We start from the raw sequence: 17,741 nt of genomic DNA, 5'->3' as shown, positions 1-17,741 counted from the left end.
TGCATTTGATGTCTATGTTACAAGTCAGTTTTACTACGCTTAACCAGGCTGTAGGGTGTGAAGGGAGGAGGTCCAGCCAACGTTTACAGATCTCTCCCCTGGCCAGGAGCAGCAAATAAAATTGTAAACCCCTTTGCTTTCCACTTAAGGAGTGCTGAGAGGCGCTGTTCACCCGAGAAGCACCTGTGTTTCAGACATAACTATATTCTCTGCTAGAATGGCCCCTAAGGTGGCTTCTACAGCCTTCCAGAATTCTTTAATCACTGGACATGTAACAAAAATATGGACATCATTAGCCCTTAAAAGACCACACCTCTTACAACAGAGAACCAGTTGTTGCACAACTTGGCCAATCTTTGTGGAGTCCAATACAACCTGTGGATGACAAAGAAATGATGACGTTTGAAGTTAGCAGGAGTTACTATACCATGAAGAAATTTCAAAGAATCTGGCAACAAAGATTGTATGTTGCCTTTCTGCAATGTGTTGTCCAAATATCGGAGGAGGCATTCAGATTAATTTTTTTCGCCTCCAGAAACTGTCCATAACATTTTCCACTTCTTTGGTATTCGGACGAGTATCCTGGAGTGAGGCCTCAAAGTCCCATGTACCCCCAACTTCCTCTACGACAATTGAAGACCATGAGGTAAGTTGCACATACTTGAACCTGGATAACTTATTACCTGTCCCAATGTTTAATACCTCCTAGAGAATCATTCCTTCTGTTTTTAACAAGTCCCCCCCATTTTCTTATCCCCGCCTGCTTTAAAGTCAGCCTCAGGGCACCTTTCATGTACTCCGGCATTCCTGGAGATTCCCAAATTGGGGAGAATTCTGAAAACCAACCAATCTTTAGTAACCGTCTCACTGCAAGCCACGGTCTTAGTGCTGATTGTAAAAGCTTTAACCTGACTTTAAAAAAAAATGAATTTGTACAAAAAAGGCTTCTGGGCCCACATCTTTAGTCATTTCTCCCAATATTGACCCCCATGTAGTGTTTGTAGGCTCCCCTACTAACATATGAATGTTCATTAATTGGAAGGCCACACACTAAAGGCTAAGAACTTTTACAGCTAACCCACCCTTCTTCAGACTGCTCCGTAGTTTTTTCTCTGAGAGGTGAACCCCCTGGGATGCCCAGAAAAAAAGCAATATTTTCCTCTGTATTTTATTAATTTCACCCTTAGGGAAGCTGAGTGGTATACAATTAAAGAGATATGTTAGTTTAGAGAGAACAGGCATTTTTATCAGGTTAACACTCCTATAAATAGACAGCGGTAGGTTCTTCCACCTAGCTAGTTGCCTATATACCTCCTTCATCACTCTCTTCAAGTTGCGGGATGGAATCTCATTGATTTTATCTGCAATAACTATCCCCAGATATTTCTTCTCTGTGCACATTCTACCTCCCCATTCTTCCATATTCCAACACATCACTTCTGTCTTAGATAAATTTATTGAAGACCCAGAAAACATCCTGTATTCATTAGTCAGGTGTCCATCCTAAGTAATGTTTGGGCCGGGTCAGAAGTGTAGATTATCAAATCATCAGCATATAGTGCGATTTTACTGCATGAAGGAAGCTGGTGTATAGGGATAATCTGATTATCAGTTCTTAAAATGTGTGCCAGTGGTTCGATATATAAATCAAAAAGGAGGGGGGATAGGGGACAACCCTGTCTGGTCCCTCTGTGAATATCGAAACTCCCTGTCAAGGAGCCATTTAGAAGAATTTTGGCCGTAGGGGGCTCGTATAGTTTTTGTATTGCACTAATAAAATCTGTGTTAAAACCCATCATGTCTAAGATGGCCCAGAGAAATGCCCAGCTGACACAATCAAAAACCTTGTCGGCTTCTATAGTGATCACCGTCAACGAAATCGAGCGAGCGACTACTAGGTCTATTTTTCCAATTAGTGACAGTCTGAGTTCTTGTATTTACCTCTTCAGGACAAACCCTTTCTGGTACGTATGAATCAACTGGGGTGCTAACTTGGCCAATCTCCTGGCCAAGATACCCGTATAGATTTTATGATCTACATTCAATAGGGAGATTGGCTGATATGAGTCAGCCCTCCTCGGGTCCTTGGCTGGTTTTAAAATCAGGGTAATTATGGCCTCTCTCCAAGAAGTCTGGGTCGGCCCTTCCTAATGTTTATTATTATTAAATAAAACAATATAATACATTGTTAATGTAAGAAAAGAAATTGTAATGCTTGATAAAAATGTGAAAAATTGTATCAATGGTGATCTTTTTTTTCTTTAACAAAATACTTACTTAGCTCTATAATATTACTTTTTGATACAAATTATATTATTATTGTACAAAATATATTATTTAGTATCAATTATACAAATAAATAAAAACAAATAATACAATGAATAAATTATTACAAAATGTACATTATGAGTAATGTACACTTTGGGGCCTATTCCAATGTCGGACGGACCTGAGGCCGTCAGACATCGGCCAGGAGCTGTAACCGACCGAACTGCTGCCATTGGTTACAACCCTGCTAGTACGATGCGACCGAACAGGGTTTGGTCGCATTCGTATACTTCACAATGCAAGCATGCATTTCGAGCAGAAGGAATGCCTGCATTGTAGAAAGCAGGGTTGCAGTTAATCCCTGCACCCTGAGGCCGGCACCCCAAGGTGCCTGCCACCGGGTTCAGGGATCAACAGAGGGGCACCATAGGTGCCCCCAGGCCGCCATCTGGCGGTCTCACTCCCATGGGGGCCCTGCTGGGCCCCCAGAGACAGCTTCTGACTGCCTTTTTGAGCCAGACAGACCGGCACAAAAAGGCAGTGAAAAGCTGCCATCGTACTCCCTCAGTCGTAAAGAGGCCACCGGGGGAGTACTTAAGGATTTCCGGACTGTGGACAGGCTCTCCGAGCCTGTCGTCTGCAATCCGGAAATCTGAGTCGACTTCTTTTCCAACCAAGCCCATCAGAATGGCTCTGTCGGAAATGATTCCGGCCGGCAGTGACCAATTCGGCCGAAATCGGAATCGGACTTTTATATATATAACTATCTAATCCACATTTACAATCTTAAATAAATTGTATACCTTACAAAAATATATATATTAAAAATTGTATTCAAAACAATGGATAATAGCATCTTTGATTTGTAAAAAAAATTACATATTTACCCACTTCTATATTATATAAAACATAAGCTTGTTTCATACATACTATGCTTTAAAATAATATAGTTATGCTTAAATATGTACTAAATATGTGACATATCAAAAAATAGAAAAAAGTATTATTGTTTGGTTTATAACATTATAAATGAACCATTATAAATACAATAAAATGCACCATATTTCTTTACTTAAGTCTTTGAATAAAAATAAATAAATAAATAAAATATACATATTGGTATGTACTTAAATCCTATATTATTTTTCTTATACTATATTTGCATTAAAATATTTGTCTTACATTTAATTCTTGGTATAATTCAATATTTTAATAAACATAAATTGAATAACTAGCCTACCCGTCGCTCGTTGCTGTGATCTCAGAAGAAAGGAAATTTAAGGAAACTTGTTATGATAACATTCAATTTACATTGTGAAATGTTTATTGAAACTCATTCATTTGAATATGGAAAACATTTTAAAGTGTTGTTTTAATTCTGTTTATTTATTCGAGTGCTTGTGGATACACAGTATTTTTTGTTTTTCCGTCTGGTGCGTACACGAATAAATCAGAAGGTTTTCCGACGCGTGAGCTAGCCACATACAGTTGTCCATGTGAAAAGCACGGATTCTCCAAATCTAGTCCACACACTTGAAGCGATTGTCCTTGTGCTTTGTTGATGGTCATTGCAAAAGCGAGTCGCACCGGAAACCATAAACGTTCAGTATTGTAAAGATTATGAGGGCCCTGGAGGGCAGGGGGGCCGATATTTACCCTTTTTTTTGTTGTTAGAAACCTTTGCGGGAATGCAGTCAACAACTGCCCAAAGTTTCATGTCAATCGGATGAATGGTGTAGTAATGCACAAAGGACAAACGGACATACTTTCATTTTTATATATATATAGATACTACTGTAGGAAGGTGGATATCTGACTATGGTTACCCCCAAACTTTTTGCCTGGTGTTTAGCTGGTTTTTGACATAGTTGGCCCAGGATCCTGCTATTCAGGGCCCAGGCTGATTGCTCTCTCCTTAAAATGGACTCCATGTACCTTAGGTGCATACACAATTGGAACTGGTTCACCTTATTGGCCCCTGTAACAGTGTACCCTAGGTACCCAGAGCATAGGTGTTTCCAAGGCCTACCAGGGTCTGCAGCATGTATTGTGCCACCCCTGGCCTGGCCTCCATATTTGACACAACTGGCAGATCACTCAGCTGGGGCAAGTTGGTGTAATCACCTCTTGCTTAGGTGTAGTATACCTATACCTAACCTAAACTGGACACATATGTTCCTATCAGCCACTCCTATGGAAGGCCTCATCAATCCTGGAGGCAGAGTGTGTGGAATTATGTGAGATGGTGCTCTAGCATGAGCTGAGCCTGTCTGCAGCTGTCGGGAACCACTCCCTTAGCTGTTCCGGGATATTGCCATACCATATACTCTTAAGTGCATTATAATCCTCGCTGTTATTTGCTAACTTTGGTTTGGCTTTATCAAAACATGTCAAGTAAGGTGTCATACGATTTGGAATACTATCCCCTCGACAGATCTGCCGACGGGGATAGCATTCCACACTTCTAGAGGGACACAACATCTGTGTAGCCTTAACCCCGGTTAAAGTTAACTAGAGCCTCAGCATCACAAAATGGATGCTGCCAACACAGACACAAGTCTGACCTCCTACTGCTGGGAGTCCTTCCAGCAAGGAAGGCTTGGACAAAGGGTTTCCTGCCTTGGGAGGTGCGAGCACCACCCCAGACAGGATTTTGTGTATTGGGTAGGACAGGGCTGAATAGATTGAGACATGTCCGGGGCACACAAGGTGTCCCCGTGCATAAGCCAGTCCAAACCGGTCCAGGGACTTTCCAGACCCAGGCCTGGCGAGGAGCTGGACAAAGGAAAGGGGGTGTAACTGCCGCCCTTCCTGGTCTCACCCAGAGGAGGGACCTAGCAGGTGATCCACCCCTCAGATTGGGAATAAGAGTGGGAGCAGTGCCAGAGCACCCGAGATCATCCTGAATCAACTTGAAACTAAGAAGACGACAGGACTTCGACATTCTGCTGCACAGAAGACTGAAGAGCATCACCCTTGTGGCCTAGAAGTGGCCACCCTGTGAACACAGGTACCAACCAGCGAATTGACCTCTGCTTTGCCGCCGCCTCCCGCCGGAGCCCGAGCCCAGAGCCTGACAAGACCCAGACTTCCAGACTTCTCACAGCCTGATCCACAGTCCCCGCAAAGAAGGGACCCGTGGAGGCACCGAGAGACGTGGGACCGGACATCTTGCAAGACACCCGAAGAGCTGACTGCGCAGCATCAGAGGCACCCTCGACGTTGTGCTTTGGGGACTTAGAACCCTTACCACCGAGCAGCCCTTGCACCGAAGATCAGCCCCCCAGCATCTCAACGATCTGCGTGGGGCCCTTTTGCATTGTGCCACTCGATGCACCATCCCGGCCACTAGCCACGTGGTCAGCGGCCATCTTGGCAACGAAACCGAAGAACTACACTGCAAGTCTGGTTGCTCCAGACTTGCCCTCGCTCCTGTAAAAAGGAGCACCCGCTCTGACCTTGCTGGTCGGAGTGATAAGCCTTTTTTTACTCCTGCGTGGCTTGCATTAGCCAAGGCCTGTTTGCTACAATCAAGTCGCCGACACCGCCAACAGCAAGAAGCCTGCGTGGGACAGCTCGTGACCGACTCCTGGACGTCCTCGACCCCCGGTGTCCACGTGGCTGCAGAGAGAAGCTACACCTCAACGCCTGTTTGCACCCAACATTGCCTGGTTCCAATCTGGTTCCACGGTAGTCACTGGCTAGTGACTTTGAACATTGTCCCCTCTGCTTTCAGGTCTTCACATCTTCAGATCCACCCTTGGATCCACTGGAACTCTTCACATCGAGCCGCCTGCAGCATCTTCAGCTCCAAGCACCATCGACCAGCGTGACGAAACCCGATACTACTTCGACCCTATGCACCCGCTTCCTGTGGGTTAGGTAACTCAGCAACGCTGGTGTTCCCACACTGGTACACACCTCTAGGGCCTGTGTCTCAAGTTTCAGCTTTCTAGGTCACTCGGAAGGTTCCTAACTAACTAACTTTCTAACTTTTACGCACCATAGACTTTGTATTGGTGAGTGCGTGCACTTTAAACACTGCACCCGAGTCCCGCGGGCCTTTCCCGACTTAGTCACTGCTAGTCCCGAACAGCTCCAGCAATTCCCAAGGCCTTAGGCCTGTTTCCCTATCAATTGGTATCTCTTATACCTCTTTCTTAGTATATGGTTTAGGTGGCCCCTAGGGCTCATCCATATTGTGCAACTTTTGTGTATTTTAAACTGTGTTTTGTTTAACGCTTGTGCTTCTGTGCTCATAAAGAGTTCAGGGGATATTTGTAGTTAATAAATATATATATATATTTTCAATATATATCTGTGTGGTCTCCTTTCATGTGGTATTCAAGGGGGTTGTGTATGGTAATACAGCTGGCTTCACATGCCTTTCAGAGTTTAGCCTAAGACTGCTTTGCCCACGTTACCACTAGGATAACTGGTCTATAAGGTTGACTTACAACCGATCATCATAAGGGTTGCTTGGCATGATACAAGGTGATCACTAGAACTAGTGAGCATCATATATCAGGCCAACTTCTCACATTGGGCCACGAAGGACTGTGGCATGGAATTAGGCTGGGCTTGCCCGCCAGGCTACTTGATAAGACACACCCCCCGCATTTCAGGCAGGGGTGGTGGGGTAGGCTTTATCTTCAGGAACTCTATCTCCTTGACCGAATTGGTGACTACGAAGGTAGCAGGGTTTGAGCTTATGGGCTTTTCCATCGTGGCTCAAGGAGGTACCTTAGTAGCAGGTCTTTTATGCTACAGACCGCCCTCTCTGCCCACGACAGCCCTTCAATCTCTGATTGATTTGATCTACGACCTTTCGAACTCACATACCAATTTTCTAGTACTGGGTGATTTCAACCTCTGGCCTTCTGGCCCCCATGACTTGGCCTTCCGAGAACTGTGTCAAGCCTGTAGCAATATCCAACTTGCTCAACTGGTTCAGGTACCCACCCATGATAGGGGACATACACTAGACTTGGTATTTGCAGATAAGAACTTGGCTGTGGTAGATAAGGTCGAGGCTCAGGGTTGGACCGATCATTCCTTGATTGTTTTGTCCCTTCTTATGCCTGCCCCATGGAGACCCAATAAACCGACCAGCAGGAAGTTGAATCGGCAATGGAGTCGTCTCCTTAGGGAACCGATTCGACCCACACTCCTACCGGGAACCTTTCAGATGGAGGAGAATGTGGACAAGAGCTATGCTTCGCTCTGCCGGCATATTGTATCATCTCTTGATGACCTGGCCCCCTTACGTAAGGTAAGAGACAGGCCCAGGGGCCTAAACGCCTGGTTCAGCGAAGAATTGGGGCACTCCAAACTTCGCTGTAAACAGGCGGAGCGTACATGGAGGAGAGGATACAGGGAGCAGGATAAGGCAGCTTATAAAGCAGCCTTGCACGAATACAAGGCCCAGTTAAGAGCCGCAAAAGCCAAGTTTTTGGAAGACACTTTGGCGAAGGCCTCTAACAAATCTCAGACCCTGTTTAGATTGGTCAAGACTTTGTCTGACCCGCCTTGCACGGCGTCTACTATCCCGGCCTCGCAGGCACCGTGCGACTCGCTGGCCCTTGCATTTGAGGAGAAAATCAGGACTATTTTGACTGGACTCAAAAATCCTGAACAATCTGTAACATCCGCAGTCTCTCCTCTGGACCCGTCTGACAATCTGGACTCCAATTGGGCACCTAACAAGGAAGGTATGCCTCAGCTGTCCAGCTTTCCCGCTCCCTCCTTAGAGGAATTTGTTATCCTGGCAAGCAGTGTATCGTCAGGATCACCGCTGGACCCAATGCCTCATAAGATCTGGAAGGCCTTTCAAGATGAGCTTTTCCCTCCGCTGCACTCCATCTGCTGTCAATCATTGAACACAGCGTCAGTCCCAGACAGCTGGAAGTTGGCTATTGTAACACCTCTGTTGAAAAAGGCTTCTCTGGACCCTCTCTGCTTGGCTAATTACAGGCCAATTTCGCTACTACCATTTGCGATTAAAGTCCTTGAAAGATGGGTCACAAGAGCCTTATCCAACTTCCTAGAAACAAATCTGTGTCTGGATGCTGCACAATTTGGCTTTAGGCCAGCGCACGGCACCGAGACGGCCTTGGTCACCGTGTTGGACGACCTGCGAGCGCGAGTCGACAAGGGCAAGTCTGCATTCTTGGTGCTACTTGACATGTCGGCCGCGTTCGACACGGTGGACCATGAAGTTCTACTTGGCCGTCTTCGGAGTGCGGGAGTGTGCGGCCTGGCCCTAGATTGGCTCACGTCCTATTTGGATAACCGACAACAAGCCGTGGCATTACCACCTTTTCGATCAGCCACTAGGCGGGTGAAACAGGGAGTCCCTCAAGGATCGGCAATTAGCCCGATCCTATTTAATATATATCTCCGTCCCTTGATAGCACTGATAAAGTCATTCGGCATATCTGTTGTCAACTATGCCGATGACACTCAGTTGATTTTTTCATTTGAGGGTTCAGAGGCTATTTCAAGGGACGTCTTTCACCGTTGTATGGCAGCCACAGCAGCATGGCTGCGAGCCAATGCGTTGCAATTCAACGGGTCAAAAACGGAGGTACTCCACTGCTCCTTGGACCGAACTCCCCGTACACTACCGGCAGATTTCTGGCCAGTGTCCATCCCGGGCTCGGTGGAGGCGGCAGAGTCAGCTCGCAACCTGGGAGTTCTATTCGAACCCAATTTGCAGCTTGATGCCTCCGTAAACAAAACGGCAGCAACATGTATGGGTCTGCTCCGTGCTCTACGGAAAATCTTGCCACTTCTTCCACGGGGCTCCAGAGCTGAGGTAGTGCGTAGTTCCATCCTCAGCAGGATCGACTACTGCAACGCACTACTTCTGGGTGCCCCGAAGATTCTGGTCCTAAAGCTCCAAAGGATACAGAATATGGCCGCTAAACTGGCCTTGTCTCGACCTCGGTCCGCCTCTTCATCGGCAGCTTTGGCCGATTTGCACTGGCTCCCAGTCCAGCAGAGAATTGCGTTTAAGGCTCTCTGCCTTGTTTTCAGGGCCCTGCATGGACTGGGACCAATACCTCTTCAGACTCTCTTTCTCTGGTATCAGGCAGCCAGACCTTTAAGATCTTCTTCGGCGTTCTTGGTAAAAGTCCCTAAAATTAATAGAACGAGAATGGGTGGTCGCGCTTTTAGTTTTGCGGCTGCCACGCTGTGGAATACTCTCCCCCTGGCATTAAGGAGCTGCCCTGATCTGCTCACTTTTAAAAAGAGCCTTAAAACTTACCTGTTTCCCAGAGTAATGTAGCTTTTTAATAGATGCACGGTTAGGTCTCAGCGCCAGGATACCCTTTGGGTGACAGCTGCGCTCAATAAGCAATAAATACATACATACATACATTGGTGAGCAGCGGTGGGATCTGAGCTTGCTGTTGTTTTACCATTAGAATCTTTGAGATTATCATTTGAAAGATCATACAGGTACCTGCTAGGTACATATAAAGCAAGACTAGTATACTTAAGTTCTACTGAACTTAGTTGTTGTAGAGGATAGGGAGTAGCACACCCTGACTACAACTACTAGATAGGTTTAGTAGGTAAACACCGGTGTAGGTAGATTGCAACATATCCACCTACACTAGAGCAATGTCTGGAGCAGAGGGGTCCAGTGGACTTACTCCTGTTGAGAGTGACCCTCCAAGGGCACCATCCAAATTTGCTATCTTTTCCTTTAAGGAATTAAGGCAGATTTGTGCCTTAAGGGGTCTGAAGACAGGGCCTTCCCCTACTACAGACCACCTTAGAGAGATCTTAGACCAGTCTGAGACTCTAAAGACCTCTAAGGCAGACCCCACAGGGAATGCTGAAGGAGGCTCTACTTCTGAGGATGACAATGCTGATGCCCCTGTCCCTTTAGTCCAGGTAGATGAGGATGTCCAAATCACTGGAGCTCCTCAGGTAGATCTTGAGGAGGAAGATGAAAAAGAGGAGACAGAAGGGGGGAGCAGTGATTCTGATGATGGCAGAAATAGTCAGGTGCTAGTCAGCAGGCTTAACCAGGCTAACTTAAGTGTATTTGGGACTGAAGCAAGGATGACCTTGCCCAGGCACCCAGGTAGACTTAACCAGGAGCATAGGAGGAGGAGGAATCACTCAGGTGAATCCAATACCTCCCAGGCTTCTAGAGGTTCTCATGGTCACTCCAGAAGGGAGATGACTAGCCCTCAGAGAAGGGAACATGAGGCCAAAATGAGAGAGGCTGAGCTTAGGATCCAGAGACAAGAATTAGAAGTTGCCCTGGCCCAAGAGAAACTTGCTAGAGCAAGACAGCCTAGAGAGAGTGGATTAGGATCCCCTGGTGGCAGCACTATCCCTAAGGATAAAGACAGGTCTTTTGATACAAGAAACCTGAGTAAGATTGTGCCCGCTACAAAGCTGGGGGTGATATCCACAAATGGATGACTGCACTTGAGAGAGCCCGCAAGGTACAGCAGATTCCTCAGGGGCAGTGGGCAGCAATCTTGTGGCTCTCCTTTGAAGGTAGAGGCAGAGACAGACTCCTCACAGTTAGTGATGGGGATTCTAGAAACAACCTGGTCCTGAAGAGTGCTCTGATTGATGGGTTAGGCTTAACCACTGAACAGTACAGGTTAATGTTCAGAGACACCCAGAAGACACAGACTCGGGACTGGTCTGAATTTGTTGAGTGTGCAACTAAGGCTCTGGAGGGCTGGTTGCTGGGAAGTAAGGTTACTGACTATACAGGATTGTATAATTTAATTATGAGAGAGCAAATCTTAAGTAATTGTCAAAATCAGCTTCTACATCAGCACCTGGTTGACTCTGATCTGACCTCCCCACAAGAATTGGGTAGGAGGGCAGACAAATGGGTCAGAACCAGGATCAGGCCTAAGAACCAGGGTGGTGACCAAAAGAAAGAGACTACCAAGCCTCAAGAGAAGGGTGGGGATAAAAGTAAGGAAAAGACTTCCCCAGGGCCCCAAAACTCCAAGAATGGGGGTGGGTCCCAAGACACTTCTTCAACCCAGAAAAAGCCTTATTGTCATACCTGTAAACAGGTTGGGCATTACAAAACAGACAGCTGTTGTCCCAAGAATGGCAATAAAGAGAATATACCTCCAAAGCCAGCTCCAACACCTCCTGTTACTGTCAGCAGTAATCCCAGAGGAAGTGGGAGCACACCCAGGAATCTGGGTGGGTTTACATTTGGAGCACAGGTGGATTCTGGCCTAACCAGGTCCCCTAACTCAGATACTCTTGTCTATGAGACTGGCATGGGGTTAGCCAATTTCACTGCTTGCCCAAACACTTTGAGCAAGTATGGACAGGAGCCCCTCATCAATGGTTTGAAAGTTGAGGCCTTCAGAGACACAGGGGCTAGCATCACCATGGTGGCTGAATGTCTAGTCCCCTCAAGGCAACTTTTACCTGATGCCAGATATCAGGTGACAAACATTGATGGCATAGAAACCAATCATCCCATGGCAGTAGTCAATCTTAGCTGGGGAGGTGTCACTGGCCCAAAGAGAGTGGCAGTGTCAGCAAACTTGCCTGTAGATTGCCTACTGGGTAATGATTTGGAAATCTCAGCCTGGGCTGAGGTTGAACAGGAAACCTATTCTAAAATGGTAAATCTCCATGGAAAGGTTAGTGGGGCTGTGATGGCTACAGCCCCAATCCAAGATGTCCTTCCTGAAAAGGTTGGTAGGGCTGAGCAAACCTAAGCCACATCTTTAGATAACTTCCCTCCTGAAGAGATTAGTAGGGTTGTGATGGTAACAGCCCATACCCAAACCGAGTCTCCTCCTGAAAAGGTTGGTGGGGCTGTGATGGCTACAGCCCAAACTCAAACTGATACCTGGGTAGTGAAGCCTGAAATGATGGATCACTCCACCCAAACTGAGAGATGCCCATTTACTGTCATCATCATCAAACTCACATTACATTCTTCAGGGTTCTCCACAGACTTTAGTCACAAAAAACGATCTCTGGGGAACAGAAACCGAGAGACTAGCTGCTAACTATAGTCCTATTCACAACATTCATTGGGGTTGGAATAGTGGATATAGTGATAGAAAAAGAGTATTGCTCTTTTTCTTGTTGTCCCCTCACTTACCAGGGTTACCCCACGGTGACATGCTTCATCATAGGGGCCATCCCAGTCCGCTGCGGACTGGGGCGTGCTGGGACTTGCGAATCACGTAGGAGCACTTATAATTTGACTATGTGTGGTGCTAGTGTAGTGATGGAGTGGGATATGTGAAAATGGTTAAAAATACCTGCCTAGTAAGCTCTAAATAATTTATTCTTGCTTCCAGGGGGTAACGTTAAAAAACGGGGTGGAACTATTAGGATACCCAAAGGCAATGTATTTAGGTGTACCTATCAACTCCTGTCAACATGTTTCGTGCATCCCCCAAGCACTTCCTCAGGACTACACAGGGACCAGCCCTGTGTTCGCCACTCCTAAGAGACGCTACAATGAATTAAATATTGAAAAAAGGGGTACCAGCATCAGAGATCAAATTATACATACAAGACCACGTCCGGCTACCATCCACCAGATTGGGACACTGTGGGACATGCCAGCAGTGACCGGACGCCATCCTTGTGGAAATTGTGCAGCTTGCCCGCAAACAAAAAAATCTACAAGCATCAATATTGGGACAAGCAGAGCCTGGGAACAACGACGCTTTACTAATTGTAACAGCAGCAATCTAATATATTTAATAACTTGCCCTTGCTCTTTGAGATATGTCGGAATGACGACCAGGAAAGTAAGAACTAGGATCTCTGAGCATAAAAGCACCATCCGTTGCAAAAAACAGGCGACCCGCCTAACCAACCATTTCTTGGAAGTCAACCATAAACCTACAGACTTTGATTGGACAGTGATTGAACAACCTGTCATTCCAACTCATATCACTGATGTGTCATAATACCTGTTCAAATTAGAACAGAAATGGGTATACAAACTTAACACTAAAGATTTTTTGTTCTGTTGCTCCTTGTAATTATTTCTGCACTGTCTTAATTGTAAAATCCTTTTGGGTTTTATTGTTATACTGTTTATCCATCCACCGCTTGACTGTTTGTCACAGCCCCAGCGGGTCCTCACCGGTCCCACCTGCAGCATGTTTTTGCCGACACCCCTGACCTCCACACTCCCCAGCAGCCCCTTCCACCTCCACGGCTACGTAATGGAGTCACCAGCATGGCCAAGCCACAGGTGCACCAGAAGCAACCCTGTGTGTGCCCGTCCGTGTCTGGAGCACGCCCATTGCCAGCAACCCTGGCCCCAGCAATTCCACAGGTACTCCACCACATAGTTCTGTGCTCTGAACTCAGCACACAATAACTGCTGCCTCGCATCACCATGCACCACAGTGGGACTGTTCACTTGCATCCACTGCAGTTTCAACACACTCATCACCCTGCCGAACAGCACCATGCCACCAACAGATGCTGCTCCCCTCAGATTCAACCCAACAACTTCCTGATAAATGCCAGATCACTCGGCAAACACACCTCTGAGATCTGGAACACCATTTCCACCCTTGCCTCTGATGTAATCTTCATCACTGAGACATGTCTCTCCCCCTCATTGGCCCCTGACATCAACACAGCAACCCCCACGGGTACAAGAGGAAACACTGAGAACATGCCAAGAGAAACGTGTTTAATAAATAGATTCCATAAAGCAGGTAAAATTTACAGGTTTAATCCGCAAGAGGCACAGTACCTCTTAATCCAGTAAAGTCCACGCATAACTGTTTTTTAGTGAACTCTGGAACATGAAACAGCAGTTGTACAGCATTCCATGTTCCAAAAGGTAAAGCAAGAGAAGAGGGATATAGGAAATAAGGAAGGAAAGAAACAAAAAGAGAATGCAACACATCTCACCCCTAACACAAAACAAAATGAAAATAAAACGTAAGTCAAATACCTTGCAGGTAAACATTTGGGTCAAGCACTATTCTTAACTCTGGATGCTTTAGATTTTGTAGAATGAGAAACATTACCAGATACATTGGGACATTTATGTAACAGTAAAGATTTATCACTATGTAAGGTTTTGCATTTTGCAACCCTTCTTACATTCCACACTCTACCATCCTGAGTAATGACACTGTTCTTACAATCTTTAACAATCTTAATAGGATGGTAAGACTTGGAAAAACCCTTCACCAAGAAACCAGCTTTCTTGATCCTAACCCATTCTCCTACCTCAAAGTCAGGAATTTTGACATTCATTTTGGAATCAAATAACACTTTCATCTTGTCCTGTTTATTTTCCACACGTTTGGCAACAAGATTGACATCAAAACTGTCATCGATTTTATTAACCTTTTTTATCCACCTAGGCAAATCACTGAAGTAGGTTTTCTGCCCTTCAATAGTCTAAAAGGACTTATACCCGTTACTGAGTGGGAAGTGATGCGATACATCCACAACTTCTTTCTCACAACATCCATCCAAGGCTCACTGGACATGCTAGCTGATTGAGTACCATCCTTAAGAACCCAATTAAACCGTTCCACTTGGCCTTTTTCCTTTGGTTCATATAATGATGTGGTCAGATGTTTGATATTACACATATGAAAAAAATCTTCCATCTCATGTGACGTGAGTTGTATCCCATTGTCGTTTACAATAATCTCTGGGGACCACTCATGTGCAAAAGCGTCTTTGAAAAAGGTGATGATTACTTTAGATGAAGCATTAACCTCAAATTTAAACTCTGGCCACTTAGAGTGGTAGTCTATTATGACCGGAGCAAAACAGACATTTGAAGGTAAATGTTTAAAGGGACCTGAAATATCAAAAGCCACCTTTTGCCAAGGATATTCAGGCCAAGGTACAGGTTTCAGAGGGGCAGAAGAAACCTGAAGCATTTTATGACTGCTTATGCATTCCCGACACTCTCTAACAGCTCTATCAACCATCTTTTCAAGCCCAGGCCACCAGAAATTGGCTATAATACACTGTTTCATAGAGAGCATACCTAAATGTCCTTGATGGGCAAGTGACAAAATCTTGTTCTGCATAGAGACAGGAGAAATGATTTTACCTCCTTTGAAAAGTAAACCCCCAATGTCTTCGATCTCAGCAGATACGCAACAAATAGGAGCAATATCAGCAGAAGCAGATCTTTCCTTAGGCCAACCATTTTTCACACATTCAGAGATCGGCTGACATAAAACATCATTATTCATTTCCATTATCCATTTAATTTCAGACAAAGTCACAAATTCATGAGAAACAAAATCTTTTATGGTGGCAATCATATCCATATATTGTTCAACAGGAGAAACACACTCCTCAGTTCACAGTAACTTTGAGAGAAAATCTGCAGTGACATTGCTCCTGCCAGGGACGTACACCACCTCAAAATCATACTCCTGTAGGCGAGATGTGAGTCGGGCTATACAGCAGCGGAATTCCAACCTCCCCCAGGAGATAATATGCCAACAAGGGGCTTATGATCAGTTCTAATCGTGAATCTGCTTCCCCACACATAGTTACAAAAGTGTTCAAGTGCCCAGATACACGCCAACAACTCTCTTTCAATTACAGCATATCTCCTCTGAGTCACAGAAAGTGTCCTAGAAGCAAAGGCCACACACCATTCATCTCTTCCTGAACATTGGCTAAGAACTCCTGCAAGCCCATAAAGACTGGCATTCACAGTCATGATACATTTCTTATTAAGTCAAAAAGACTTAAGAGTGAGAGCATTAATAATCTTATTTTTGATCTGTTTGAAAGCTGTGTCTTGTTTATCTGACCAGATAAACTCAGAAGACATTCTAGTCAATCTCTGAGAGGCTCCATCGTGGTGGCAAAGTTGTGTATGAATTTCCTGTAGTATTCACATCGGCTCGCAAAAGAGAGAAGTTTCTCTTTATTGTCAGGAGCTGGTGCATTGATGATAGCATCAACCAAATATTTCTTGGGCACCACGCCCTCACCAGAGGGAGTATGGCCTAGATGCTCCACAGATTTACAAAAAAAATTACATTTACCAGATTTCAGTGTTACTCCACACTTTCCTAACCTAGAATAAACTTCCTTAAGATGATGAGATTGTTCTTCCTCATTTTTAGAAAAAATAAGGATATCATTTTGGAAACACTTAACAAACGTGCTCACATCTTTAAAAATATGGTACATAGCCCTCTGAAATACTGATGCGGCAGAAGCCATGCCAAAAGGCATCCGTTTAAACTGAAAAAGACCGTGAGGTGTGATAAAGGCAGTATAGTGTTTGGAATCATTTGTGAGTTCAATTTGATGGTAGGCTGACCGAAGATCAAGAATGGAAAAAAAACGCAAGCACCATCCAACATGCATACCATCTCGTTAATATTGGGGAGTGGATAGCAATTAGTAACTAAATTAGTATTTAATGCTCTCAAATCAACACACAACCTAATTCTTTTATCAGGCTTTTGGGCTAAAACAATGGGAGAAACCCACTCAGATTACTCAATTTCCTCAATAATGTCACCTTTAACCATGACATCCAACATGTCCTTTAACTCCGCTCTAATGCTGATGGGAACTCCTCTTAACTTTTGTTTTACAGGAACCAAGCCTACCTTGACTTTGATTCTGTGACTAAAACCCTTAAGTTTGCCCAGATTATTGGAGAACACATGAGGAAATAAGTCAGTGAACTCAGTACTAGGTGGTGATAAAGCAAGTATAGAAACAGGTTCTTTGTTCCTGGGATTCAACACAATACCTAACTTAGCTTGGTCATACCAGCCTAAAACATTGACTCCTTTGAATGCCACATATAATTTCATGGCGGCCGAATTACCTTTGAATTCAATAGGTACTTCCTTGAAGCCCATAAAATCAATTTTTGAACCACCAAAATTGAATGCCACAATGCCAGGGTTACATAACTAATTAAAATAAACTAGTTCTCCTAGATATTGTAAACAATAATCTTTTGTAATTATTGTCCAAGGTGATCCCGAGTCTGCTATGAGCTCCAATCCCTTTCCCATGATCTATACGATGCATTTAGGAGAACAACTCCTATCAGTCACATCAACGGAATCTTGAATAGAAACCACAATACCAGACCCAATATCCCCCCGGGAGTGATCATCATCAGGAAGATCACAGGAGACACAAGAAACTTTTCCTTTTCCTAGGTTGGAAGAAGATGAATTTTCTAGAATCCAAATTAGACTTAGACACATTTTTACAAATTTTTGAGCAATGTCCTGAACGCCCACATTTGTTACATTCTTTACCAAGAGCTGGGCAATGTCGAAATGAAGCTACATGGTCTGGATTACCGCATCGATAACAATAAAATTGTTTGGATTTAATCTCCCCTTTGTAGTTGGAGTACCCTTTTGATGTGCTCAGGTTAATAACATTAACCTCACTGGACGTAGGAGATTTAGTTTCTCTTATGAGAGATTTGATCCATTTATCGGATTGCTCTA

Source organism: Lissotriton vulgaris, chromosome 6, assembly GCF_964263255.1.
Source record: "Lissotriton vulgaris chromosome 6, aLisVul1.2, whole genome shotgun sequence".
NCBI lineage: Eukaryota > Metazoa > Chordata > Amphibia > Caudata > Salamandridae > Lissotriton > Lissotriton vulgaris.
Note: the sequence above shows the minus strand (reverse complement) of the source record.